Consider the following 12,131-nt stretch of genomic DNA (forward strand, 5'->3'; position numbering starts at 1 on the left):
CTACAATGCATTGTTCATATCTTTAACCTTGATTTTGTAGAAGTGGTCATATACGCGCTTCCTAAATTGTCTTTTGGTCTTACCTATATAGAAGGCAGTACATGGCAGTAAATAGAGGATACCCCTTATTGTTACTTAATGACATTTCAACTTATGTTATTAAGGAATGGGGTAAAAAATACCCACCTATTTTGGGAATTGAATTGAACAACATAAAACTAAGAACTGATAAGCCAGAGGAATTAGCCCATAATACAGTTTGTGTTCTGACTTATTCACCCTATGCGAATGAAATAAAAAATATTATTAGTAGACATTGGAATATGTTGATAGTCGATGAAGAAGTTAAAAAAGCAATAGAAGAAAGACCCTGTTTTGTTAATAAAATGGGTATGAATATTAAGAGAATCTTAGAAAAAATAACGAATGATACTGACGTTCACAAATCGAGTAGAACTACTAGAAAATGTGGGTCTTGTAATCAGTGTTCAGCTATAAATGAAATGATAGGTTGTAGATTGGATGACATTATTAAGACATTTGTGAAATTTAGAGCTGGAAATTGTAATAGTAAAAATATAATATATTTGGCAAAGTGCATGTCATGTACTGCCTTCTATATAGGTAAGACCAAAAGACAATTTAGGAAGCGCGTATATGACCACTTCTACAAAATGAAGGTTAAAGATATGAACAATGCATTGTAGAGACATATAAGTAAAAATGGGGATACGCATAGATTCAAATTTGCGATAATAGATCAAGTTAATATATCATCCCGTGGGGGCAATTATAAAGCACTCTTAGGAAAAAGAGAGAGTGTGTGGCAAATTTTGACAGATGCCACTAGGGAACCCGGGATTAATGATTTTATTTCTATAAAACCTTTTTTGCAGCTATTATAAATTATTTAAGACTATTTATGAGTACATGACAAGCTTTGAAGTAGCATATATATTATATATGTATATATATATATATATATATATATATATATATATATATATATATATATATATATATATATATATATATATACATCGTATGAATTTATATTTATTATAGACAATATTGTTATTATCAATTTTTAAGGTTCTAAGCACTATTTTATAGTTTTTAATGACATTAGATACTTATCATAATGTTTATTATAAATATACTAGTTTAATGTAGTTTTGGAGTTGTTGTGTCTTTCGGCTTTTCCCGGTTAGGTCCACAGCTGTGAGGTCCGCTCCGCTAATGATTGGCAGCAGATTTTTCGCGTGCCAGTTGCCAGCGCACGCACAACCTTCTCAACGAAGGCATTACGATGTCTCCACATGTCTCCACACAAGACTAAGAATCTAATAATCAACGTAACACCCGTGGAGGCTACATAACAATACTACACCAGTTTTAGAGTAACAGTTTATATTTGTTGATGGAATGTAATGAATTAAACATTTGTATGATCAGTTAACACTATATTGATACAATGTTGCACTAGCACTTTAAATCTGAGTAAAGGATATTTTGGCACCTAAATTGAAGTGTATTAACTGATTTATTTGTTCTGAAGAAGTCTGCTTTTTTGTACAGATGAAAGCGCTTAACGTATTAACATATTGGAATTATTGGTTTGTAGAGAGTCATGTTATTAAAAAAGTTTTTCCTGGGTCGAGTCGTGTTCACTCGCTTCATTATAGAGCATTACATAGACGGAGGGTTGCCGTCTAACAGTGTGTGATTAAGATTTTCGTAACTTGCTTTGGAGGATTTTATGAGGGATCTCAGCTTCTTACTGAGGCTGGTAAGGGAGTTTATTGCATCCTTGGATTTTCCTCTTTTCTGCAACAGTTTCTTCCTTTTGTTTTATAGTTTGTTTATTGGCAGGGGACCACCATATTGGCTTCCTTTTTTTGGAGGAGAGCATCTTGGTTCTATTTGGGATGGCATGATTCATGCATGAGTGGATGTGCTCATACAGTGCCTTAGTGTAGGATTCAGTAGTCTAACTTTCAGCTCCTGTCTGCATGGGTGTCATGAAGTTTGTCACTTCTGACTTGAGTAGCATGAAGTTGGCTTTGGAGAAGGTTTTTATGGAGGTTTCCTTACTGGGGTGTGGGGGTGGGATGTGGATTTGAAGGGTGATTAGCTTATTGTCAGACCTGATCAATGAGGGGGTGACCACTGGTGTGGAGCATCTATCTCCCATGTTGGTAATGACCAGGTCTAGGATATTGGAGCCCCTGGTGGGACAATGGATTAGATGATCCAGGGCATTGGACTTTATGAATTCCAAGAACTGATGGGAAAAGGTGTTGGTACCTGAGTAGTTTTCCCAGTTAATGGCAGGGTAGTTGAAATCACCCAGTATTAGGGTGTTTGGTTGTATCTTAATATTTTCCAGAGTGTTTAGAAAGGTGTATTGAGAATCTTGGAGCATGGTGGAGGATCTGTAGCAAGATACAGTTTGGATTGTAGTCTTACCTAGTGTTAGTTGCACCTGGAGAATTTCAGATGCATCATGTTGGGCAACTAGCCTGGAGGTGTGAATATCCTTGGTGAATATGGACACTCCTCCACCTTTAGTGTTTCGGTCTTGGTTTGGTGGTCGAAAAGTGTGGTAAGAGTTGTAGCCTGGTATTGCAGGGGTGCTCTCTGCAGCCTTGAACCAGGTCTCAGTTACTGCACAGATATTGATGTTCTCCATTTTTAGGAGTGCCTTTAGAGAGTGCATTTTGAGGTTTATACTTCTAGCATTGAGTAGCATTACCTTCAGATTTTGCATGCTTGTTTCTGTTACAGTGGTGGTTTTGTCCTTTGAACCCTGCCTATAAAAGGCACTATAGGGGTGGCAAGAGTTTTAGCCAGTAACCTGAATCACAGGGGTGTCAGGTGCAGACCATCTCTGGCAAAGCATCATGGTTTGTCAAAAATGTCTTCCCAGGCAGACAAATACTGGATCCCCTTTGAATGACACCAAAAGCTTAGCCAGTTGATGAAGTCAATCATTTTGTCCTTATACTGTGGTATCACAGGTTGGTACTTGGCTATCGGCCCTAAGGCCTATGCAAGCCTAGCCATAACAATTCCCTAGAAACTTCTTCCCACAATATTTACTTCTCTGGGCCCCTGTCTAACAGGGCGACTGACATGATCCCCGGGGTGAATTTCCTATCTCCCATCCAATCATCAAGGTTCCTTTTGAAGAGGGCGAAGGCAGGATGCTACTCAGAACTAGGGTCATACCTGCCTGAGCTACATGATCTGACAGCTCTTCCATGTCTCTTTTCATGTAGTCCAGGGAGGTACGTCTCAAGTCATTCACTCCAACATGGACAATGACAGAGTCGTATTTGTACTTGTTGTGGAGTGACTTGAGTGCAGGCATTATGTGGCAGATCCTGGCACCCGACAGGCAGCTAACTGTAATTTTTTCCTTGTTCAGCCTGGTGAGTGGAACATCAGTGTGCATGACTATAGAGTCACTTATGACTAAAGTGTTGGGTGCATTTTCTTGCCTTAGGGGCTGTTGTTGGGTGGCACACCGGTGTTGTGAGCTATGTGTCACTTTGGTTGTGACTGGTGTTTGTTTGCGTTTCAGCTTTGGAGGCCCATGTTGCTTGGGCAGGTTAATGTTAAGGGCCACTGCATATGTGGGCTTAGTGTTGCTATATGTGGGAGTTGATGGCATGGGTTTTGAAGGGCTATGTGTTGCTTGAGGTGTAGTGCAGGTGTTAACCTTTTCCTCTTGACTGTTTAGCACAATCTTGGCTGGAGAGAGCTTTGATTCCAGTTTGGCTATGTAAGTGCATCTCTCGCAGGTTGTAGTGTTGGGTGGCAGGAGGAGGGTTGTCTGTGTATATGAGGCAGTTGCTGCATTGCCCCAGTATGCCCAGATTCACCAGGTGGACAGGAGAAATCACCGGAAGCTGACCCTTGGACATGCCTGTTTAGGTGCTTTTTTTGTAAAGTACAAGAGCTGTTTTCCCTTACCTTTGCAAGGTACTTTGCATTTATAGGCTGTTTAGTGCCTACAATTAATTTCTCCTTATTAACAAGGAGAGTTGAGTGCTTGCATCAGTTTACGGCTTCCTAATGCTTTCCAGCAGGTTCTAGAGCAAGTGCTAGTCACAGAAGTTCAGATTGTAATGCTACTACTGAGAAACCAGCTAGTTCTAAGGGAAAATTTGAAGAGCAGACTTTCTGGCATCTGGAATGGTTTAACCATAGCCCCGCTGTGCTGCATGATGCAAAAAACACACAAATACATGTGTTTTAAGCCAGAAAGATGAAAGGGATAGAAATCAGCCCAAAATGGCTAATAAAATTATAATTTCAGAGCTGGAAACCACTCCTCTAGTGTTAAATAAGCAGTACAATGCTCACCACTCCCACTGGTAAGCAGTAGGACTTCCCTCTACCACAGCAAGGTCTGGATAGCTTTGAACACAGAAAATAATGTTAATTTTCTTTGACCATCTTGATGATGTAAAATACAGAAAAAATGAAACTGGATGAATGAAGAAGGCATTGGCAGTAACATTTATTGAAAAGAAGAGGTATGAAACCTCTCTGTGGATAGGAAATCCGCAATGCTACAAATGATTGCTATGGAAGTAAATGTGTAAAACTGAATTTTACACAGTGTACGGGATACTCAAAGACAGCTAACATTGCTGCAAAGTGCTATTCATCATAATCCAGTGTTTCTAATTCCATCCACGCTGCATGTAATGTGGCTAGAAGTGCATTTGGAATGGATATTATGCATTAACATTCTGTTCAGATGTTTCTATAGACCCTTTATATGCAGTTGGGATAGACTTAAACAAATCAGCTTGTGGAGAATAGAACTAATGTAATCACCCTCATCCCCCCATTCTGCATTACTGAAAGTATAGGTTCATAGAAGGTTACTAGGCTAAAGGCCCTAGAGCCCACACTAGCCTAGCCATATTTATCCTGAGTTGCCCCAGTTTTTGGCGGTTAGGTGAGCGAAGTTCACAGAGGTAATGGTCTATGGTAGTTAATACCAACTTCCTCTGTCAAAGAGGGACATAGGCGCCACCCCGGAGTGAATTTTTGGTCACCAATCTATTGATCTAGGTTGCCTTTGAAGAGGGTCAGGGAGGGTCTCTGTTTCATCTGAATTGGAAGCTTGTTCTAGAGAAGTGTTAGTCTCTGGGAGATGTATGTATCTCTCCAGCATGATCTGTTCATATCAAAGGCTTGGTTAAGATCCTGGGGTGAGTGACCCTCATGCAGTTTGATTTACGAATGTGTGGCATTTCCATCAGGGCTGGGTCAGAGACTGCTCAGTAAGTAATGCACAGGTCACCCCTTATCAACCTATAGGAGACAGAATAGAGTGACAGGGCTTTCAGTATTTCTGTGCAAGACTTGTTTTGTGTACCCTGTAATTTCTTGGTGAGAAACCTCTGTGGTCTCTCCAGTTTTTGCAGGTGTCTGTCGTCTGGTGAGGTACATGCAAAATGAAGCATTGTACTCAATTATTGGTCTGATGAGGGCCGAGTATAATGAAATTATAACATTGTTAGAGCTAGATGCGATGTCTTTACTTATAAGATGTGCGACAAAGAAGGATTTCCTTACTATTGTGGAAACATGGTGATTAAAGTTCAGATTGCCATCAACCTGAGAACCCAGATCATGTAACACTGGGTCTACACTTAGGGGGTGCTGTCTATAATGTAATCAGGAGAGATGTCAGATTTCCCAAAGGGAATAATAATGCATTTTGTTTGCATTTAGCTTTAATCTGTGGCTTTAGCACCAATCATTTGTCTGCCTTAACCCTGTCTGCAGTATATTAACATTGCTGGGGGACTCAATAATTGCTCCCAATTTGCAATTGTCAGTGAACTTGGTCAGTACAGGCCATGCAAGTTTGCCTGGACTTCTGAGAAATAAATTCCAAACAGTAAGTAGCCCAGCACAGAACCCTGTAGTATGCCACTGGTGACAGGTCTGTTTCTAGAGGTGAAGTCACCCACTTTGACAGTATATGTCCTGTCAGTGAGCCAGTTGGCTACCCATCTGGTAATGTAGGGGTTAATCCTCGATTGGAAGAGTTTCTCTATAATACTTGTGTGGGGGATTCTGTCACATGCTTTGGCCAGGTCAGGGTAGGTGGTATGCACTATCTTTCCCTCGTCTATGGCCTTGGTGACTTTCTCGAAGAAGTCAACCATGATTAACAGGCATGAGCTACTTTTAATGAATCCGAACTGGGTTGGGTCCAGAGTTTGGAGATTACCTATGCCTTTGTTTGCTGTTCTTCTCTGTTACCCCTAGATATTTCTGAAATGAACACACAATAAACAGTGCAGCACCCAGGAGCAACCTCTGCAGTATTCCCTATTTCATTTTCTTTTTTCCAGACATCATCCTTTTTACATGACTCTCTCCATCCTACCAGTCTGTCTTCAAGCAGGTCAGTTCCTTGGTCCTGATGCTAATTCCAACCTCTCCAGCTTTTCTCACGCCTCCAGTGCAGGCCTGAATAAAAGGCCTTGTTAAGTGCAGACTGATCACATCTCGTGTGACCCACTCAAAAAACAGATTAGGTATGATTGACATCTGCTTCTCAACATGAGTCTAGGTTGGGTGTTATCCTAGAGACTGCTGTCCGCTGAGAAAGTCCTTCTGGATTCTATCCATAACTTTCCATACCACATATATTTAGCTAATGGGCCTCTTTTTACCAGGACTTTCTTCTGCTCCCCCTTGTACACAGGTTCCTTCCTTGCTGTCTTGCATACCTCTCAACCTGGAGACATCAAAAATCTGGACAAATGCCCATGAAAAGTAAGTACAACAGGCCAAAAATCTGGACACTAATTAACATAAAATTTGCATGCACGATACTGTAACTCTGTCCATCCCAGTGGAACTGTAGGACACCAACATTCAAATGATAATTGTGAAAATGTTCCCCCATTTAACATTAACTCCGAAAATACACGTCCACACAGAAACCCCAGTTAAAGTTCCTTTATAAGATTAACAAACAATCTTAATGGAAGTATCAGGCAAAGGGCATGTATTAAACTTTCTGCCCTACTACACTTCTTGCATGTACATACTGACATCACATTAGCTGCACATTACATAAATTCATTAAAATAGCATACATCAGTAACTGTAGCATCATGTATAAAAATGCAGTCTATTAATCCTAACTGGAAACTAAAGTCTGTCATAATAATCAGTGGTATAACAAGCAACTCTTGCTGCTTTCAATGTGTGAGCCATCACAGCATTCTGATCAATGGATAAAATAAATCTGATTCTGGAGCGTTCTGCTTTTGTAGCTACCTAAATACCACTGTGCATTAACAGGTTTTGTAAACATATCTGGTAGCTGCTGGTGCTTGGCATTGACTCATACCTCTAAGTGCACCTGGATTTGACTCATACACATTTCTCTCCTAAAACTATTGACTTTTGAAGAAAAGGTGGTGAATCACACAATATGTATTGACAGTAATTAGAGTTACAGACTGCTTTTACTTCAGAAAATGTATATTAATTCATAGGATCTTATTCCGCCAATGTCTCAAGTTAATATATTTATTGCTAATATTTTAAAAGTGTCCCTGTTTGCCCCTGATTATTTCTGGATTTCTCCCTCTCACATTCTGTTAAGATTTGTCCCTGACATTGCCCTTGCACTTTTTTTGTTTTCAGTTTCCTTTTTCACTAACAACTTTAAATTTACTTACCTCGAGGAGGAAGTAAATGATAAGTTCCTCATCCTGCAGCATGGTTTATCTTTGAGTCTACTGACTAGTCTTGTTCCTCTGATTCTGCTGTGAATCTTCTTTGCCATCTGTGGATAACCCTTCCAAAATCCCATCTGACTGGAATACGTTTACTCTATAAATGCAAAACAAAAATAAGTACGCATGCTGCGCACACTGTGACCCCTCCAGAAGTCAGTCCTTTGAATCTCTCTACTTGTCTTGTCCACTTTGGCGGGCTGCCTGGCTCAACTAACATAACTTCTTTCTATTTGCTTTGCTTTTTTGCATTAACTTTACTTCTTCCTTCCTTCTCCCTTTCTCTTGGTTCGTCCAAGGCAATGCCTCCAACACTATAGTGCAGAGTGCTGTGTGTTAGCAAGCAGTTCTTTTTTTCCCCACCAAAATGCTTGTGGCTCATGCTCACAGGCTTGCTTGACAGACTAGAACTATCTCTTGGTGCTGACATCATCATACATTCCCCTGCACATTGATAACACTGCGGGATATGCTGATGGTGCGTGATGACATCAGCATGAACACAAAAAAGGAAAATCAAAATAAAAATGAAATCTGGATCTAAATGGGCCACTCAGGATTCATAGCATCCTATTATTTTCAACCCAAAAGTGGTAAATACTATGGAATTTGGAACGGTTGAGAGATATGCTGTCTTGTAGTCCTTAGTCCTTTGGCTGTTAGACTATCAGGTCAGTAGATCCACAAATTTTCTTCTGCTACCCCTTGTACAAGGATACCTTCCTTCCACTTCTATAGTTCTTAGGCCTTATGTTGATAGGCTAAAGGGCATGTCATTTTCTGCATTTTGTTCTGCTCTTTGTACACAGATTCCTTTCTTGATGTCCTGTAGTTCTTAGTCCTTAGGCTGTTAGGCTAACAGACCAGTAGATTCACAGATTTTCTTCTTATCCTGATTGTACAAAGGTACCTGCTTTGCAGTCCTGTGGTCCTCACTCCTTAGGTTAATGGGTCCGTAAGCTCCACAGACTTTCTTCTGATCCCTCTTGCACACAGGTGCTTTTCTTGCTATCCTGTAGTCCTGAGGCACTTTTGCATTGGCCAGTGATAAGTTAAAAATCTCAGTCAGCAGACTAGGCAGATTCACAAGGACACAGGCAGGCCTGCACATCAGGTCTTTGTGATTTGTCCTCTTTTACAGAAGTAAGCAAGCTCCTTCACTCTCTCTTCTCCCTCTCTGTCCTGGTATATCTCCACTACTTACTCACTCTGCCCTAACGTGGTCCCAACATGGTACTGTCCTCTTGCTTTCTTTTGTAAAAAGACTAAAGCAAAGTATTCTTTTGTCACCTGCACCTTTTCCAGTGTTTTGTGATCTCTCCCACATCTTTACTTAACCTGGCAGGTATCGCTTTCCGTTTCTTCTTTCTGCTATATACTTAAACACACCTTTGTATCCCCTGTTGTCCTCTTCTTGAAACTCCCTTTCAAATTGTAACTTTGCAGCCCTCAACTTCTTGTCCTCCTGTTTGCCTCCTTGTACTACGTCTTGTTGATATCCCTTCCTTGTCACTTTCACCTGCTGAAGGTCCTGTTGTTTGTTCTAATCACCAGTTGTTTGATACTTACAGGATGAACTGTGGTGTAGCTACACTGTAATGTGTAGTCTTACTTGCTGTATACAGTGTGTCTGTTGTCATTGAATAGTGTTTCATATATTCTGTGCGAGACGGATGTAACTCAAAAAAGGGGTCCTAGGTTCAGTCTATTTACCTTAGGTACCTTAAGTAAATAAATAAGCTTCACTTTCTTGTGTAGTCACATTGGATTTCTTCTCTTTTTCCCTTATCCTCAAACCTTTGGCCAGAGTCCTGATCACAGTATCCATTGTTCCATTCCCAAGTTAATTCACTATATGTCTATGCCACCTCATTAATGTGTGCTAAACCTGCCTCTCCTCAACCCTAACCCAACACCTTACCTTAAAAAAAACCTTCCCATAACAGCCACAATTCAGACACATCGGAGGCTAGTGTTACAGGGGGGTTAGCATAAAGACTGGGAAAGGAACTTGTTTTCCTATTTTTCACAGGTTCGATGTTTAGAAATTCAGTCTTATGTATGGTCGATCTGATTTTTGTTGCTGTGGGAATCATATATATTACATTATACTATATTTTATATATATATATATATATATATATATATATATATATATATATATATATATAGACTGTAACCATTAAGCTGAAGGGTAGGGCTGTAATGTATAATGCAGTATGTCATGCAGCCAAAATATAGCTGTAATTTCTTCTCTTTTTCCTTTTTCTATACTCTTACCGCTCTCATCCATTTGCTTATCCCTCCCTGCAGCTTTTTTCTATTTTATGTATTTTGTAAATATTGTAAATGATATTGTTTCACTCAGAATGTTTCTGTATACCTATGTGTTTGTATGTAGTGTCTCTCATGATTTATTGTACTCTGTCCGTTGACTAAACCTGCAAATTGTCCATTTGGGTTTAATTCTCAGACAAGGGTCACTCTTTTTCTTTCCTGTTGAGTTGTTAATGTAATACTAGGTTCATGGCTGTTCTGGATTGAATATTTGCAATTTCAAAAAAATCATCAGGTACTAAACTGTCCCAAAGCTCCTTTTTGGTGTAGTGGCAGTGACAACTGCATGGAATGAATGGGATGGGTTTTGGGTTCAAAGTCCATACAAGGGACAATGTTTTTCTTTCTTGTTGAATTGTTAAAAAAATCACAAGCTTTTGTCTTGGTTTTAGGCAGTTGCAGTCATGATAAGAATGAGAGTGTTTGTGCACTTTTTGGCTCTTGCATACCTGTATTTTACCATCAAGGTGAAAAGTACCTATAATATGTAAGTGAACTCAGTGAGAACAAATGGTACAAATGGCACCATGACATACATACCCCTTTGACAAAACATTTATTCTGTACCTAAGAAAGACAATAATCTGTTTAAAACTAAAAATTATAGAACAACAACATTATTAAATATAGATTATAAATGTAACCAAAGCCTGGATAATAAAGAAAACCATTTGTTCAACAGTTAGCATCCTTATTCGCAAACATTTTTTTTTCATCTAAAGATAGCATGGATGAAAATTAATCTGTGGAAAAGATGTACAGAACTATATGAGATATGTCACATGATTCTTGGTTCTAGTAAAAAACAAAGTGAAATTCTGAGAAGGATAAGGTAAGTCAGGAAATGATAAAGGAGAGCATGTTTTGAAGAAAACCATCAAACTTTTGTATTTAGATAGAAGCAGGCTAATGTCTCTTCAGAACAATCTACTATTATTCAAAGTTGTTTTAGACCTTTGCTAAAATACATTAAAGATAAGACATGATATTCTGTCTGTATGCCCCCTCTATCGTTCAGACACAAAATCAGAGCACAGCAAAGTAGTAATACAGTGTTTTCTGCAGTAGAGGAGTCACTGCTCTGTATCTTCTGAGGTGCACATTGGAGAATTATATATACACATGCCATCACCCCAGCTTGACAATTTGTGTCCCCGAGAAAGTCACACAACCTCTTTGCTCTTGCAGATCACACCCACTGACAGACTAACAATGTGTGTCTCTCAGTTCACAGCCCACCTTCCAACTTGTCCTCTTTCTGCTTGTACAAGTAAGAAACTACTAAACAAAATCGAAAGCAGGTTAAATGTGAGCATCGACATTTAACAATGAATGTTCAAGGTTATCCGAGGCTAAGAAGCATTGTGTTAGCATTCTGAAAAGAAGGGAATTGTGTAACACAAATCCAAATGTGTAATCTATCATTTTCTGATATGGTTCCCTTGACATTGTGATACTGACAAGGCTGGGATTCAATAAAGCCTACACTAAGTGTACACGATATGTATTCAATAAAATTCTTATCTCATTTTTATATTTTTAGTCACGCAGAAAGATTATGCCAAGTGTACATGTAGTCTACACTTTGTGGTAACATTTATGAATCCCTGTCAATATTTAAAGCAGCAAAAATATCAGTAGGAAAACTAAAATTAGGAGGAAGAAGGTGTGAGTTATGTCTGTGTTGTCTGTTCCTCAGAGCAGTGTCCACATAGTGTAGGCTTTGTTGAATCCAGCCCTGATAACAAAGTTGTGCAACATCATGCTTGCTCATAAAACATATCTGTAAGATGGATTTTTGACTCCCCAAACAAATTGAAGCAGCTTAGTACAGCTGCAGCAGCAGTTAAGAAATGGGTCTGTCTGTATTGTAAAAATTTTCAGAATTAGGATTTCTAGGCTTTTCAGACTAAAGCTAACACATCTGTCATCTGCTCCATAAAAGCAACCAAGCATAGAGATGAGCTTCACTCAAGTGTCTCTGTTTGTGATTGACTGCTGCACCAA

The 12,131-nt window shown here is 39.3% G+C and overlaps 1 protein-coding gene across 1 annotated transcript in view; it reads right to left on the bottom strand.

Moving 5' to 3' along the window:
* LOC122816494 (glucagon receptor-like) overlaps positions 1-12,131 on the bottom strand; it is a 2,063,211-nt gene that overhangs the window by 376,353 nt on the left and 1,674,727 nt on the right. The gene's annotated exons all lie outside the window — the stretch shown is intronic.

This window comes from Protopterus annectens, chromosome 12.part0 (assembly GCF_019279795.1).
Source record: "Protopterus annectens isolate FY-2018-M chromosome 12.part0, PAN1.0, whole genome shotgun sequence".
Lineage (NCBI taxonomy): Eukaryota > Metazoa > Chordata > Ceratodontiformes > Protopteridae > Protopterus > Protopterus annectens.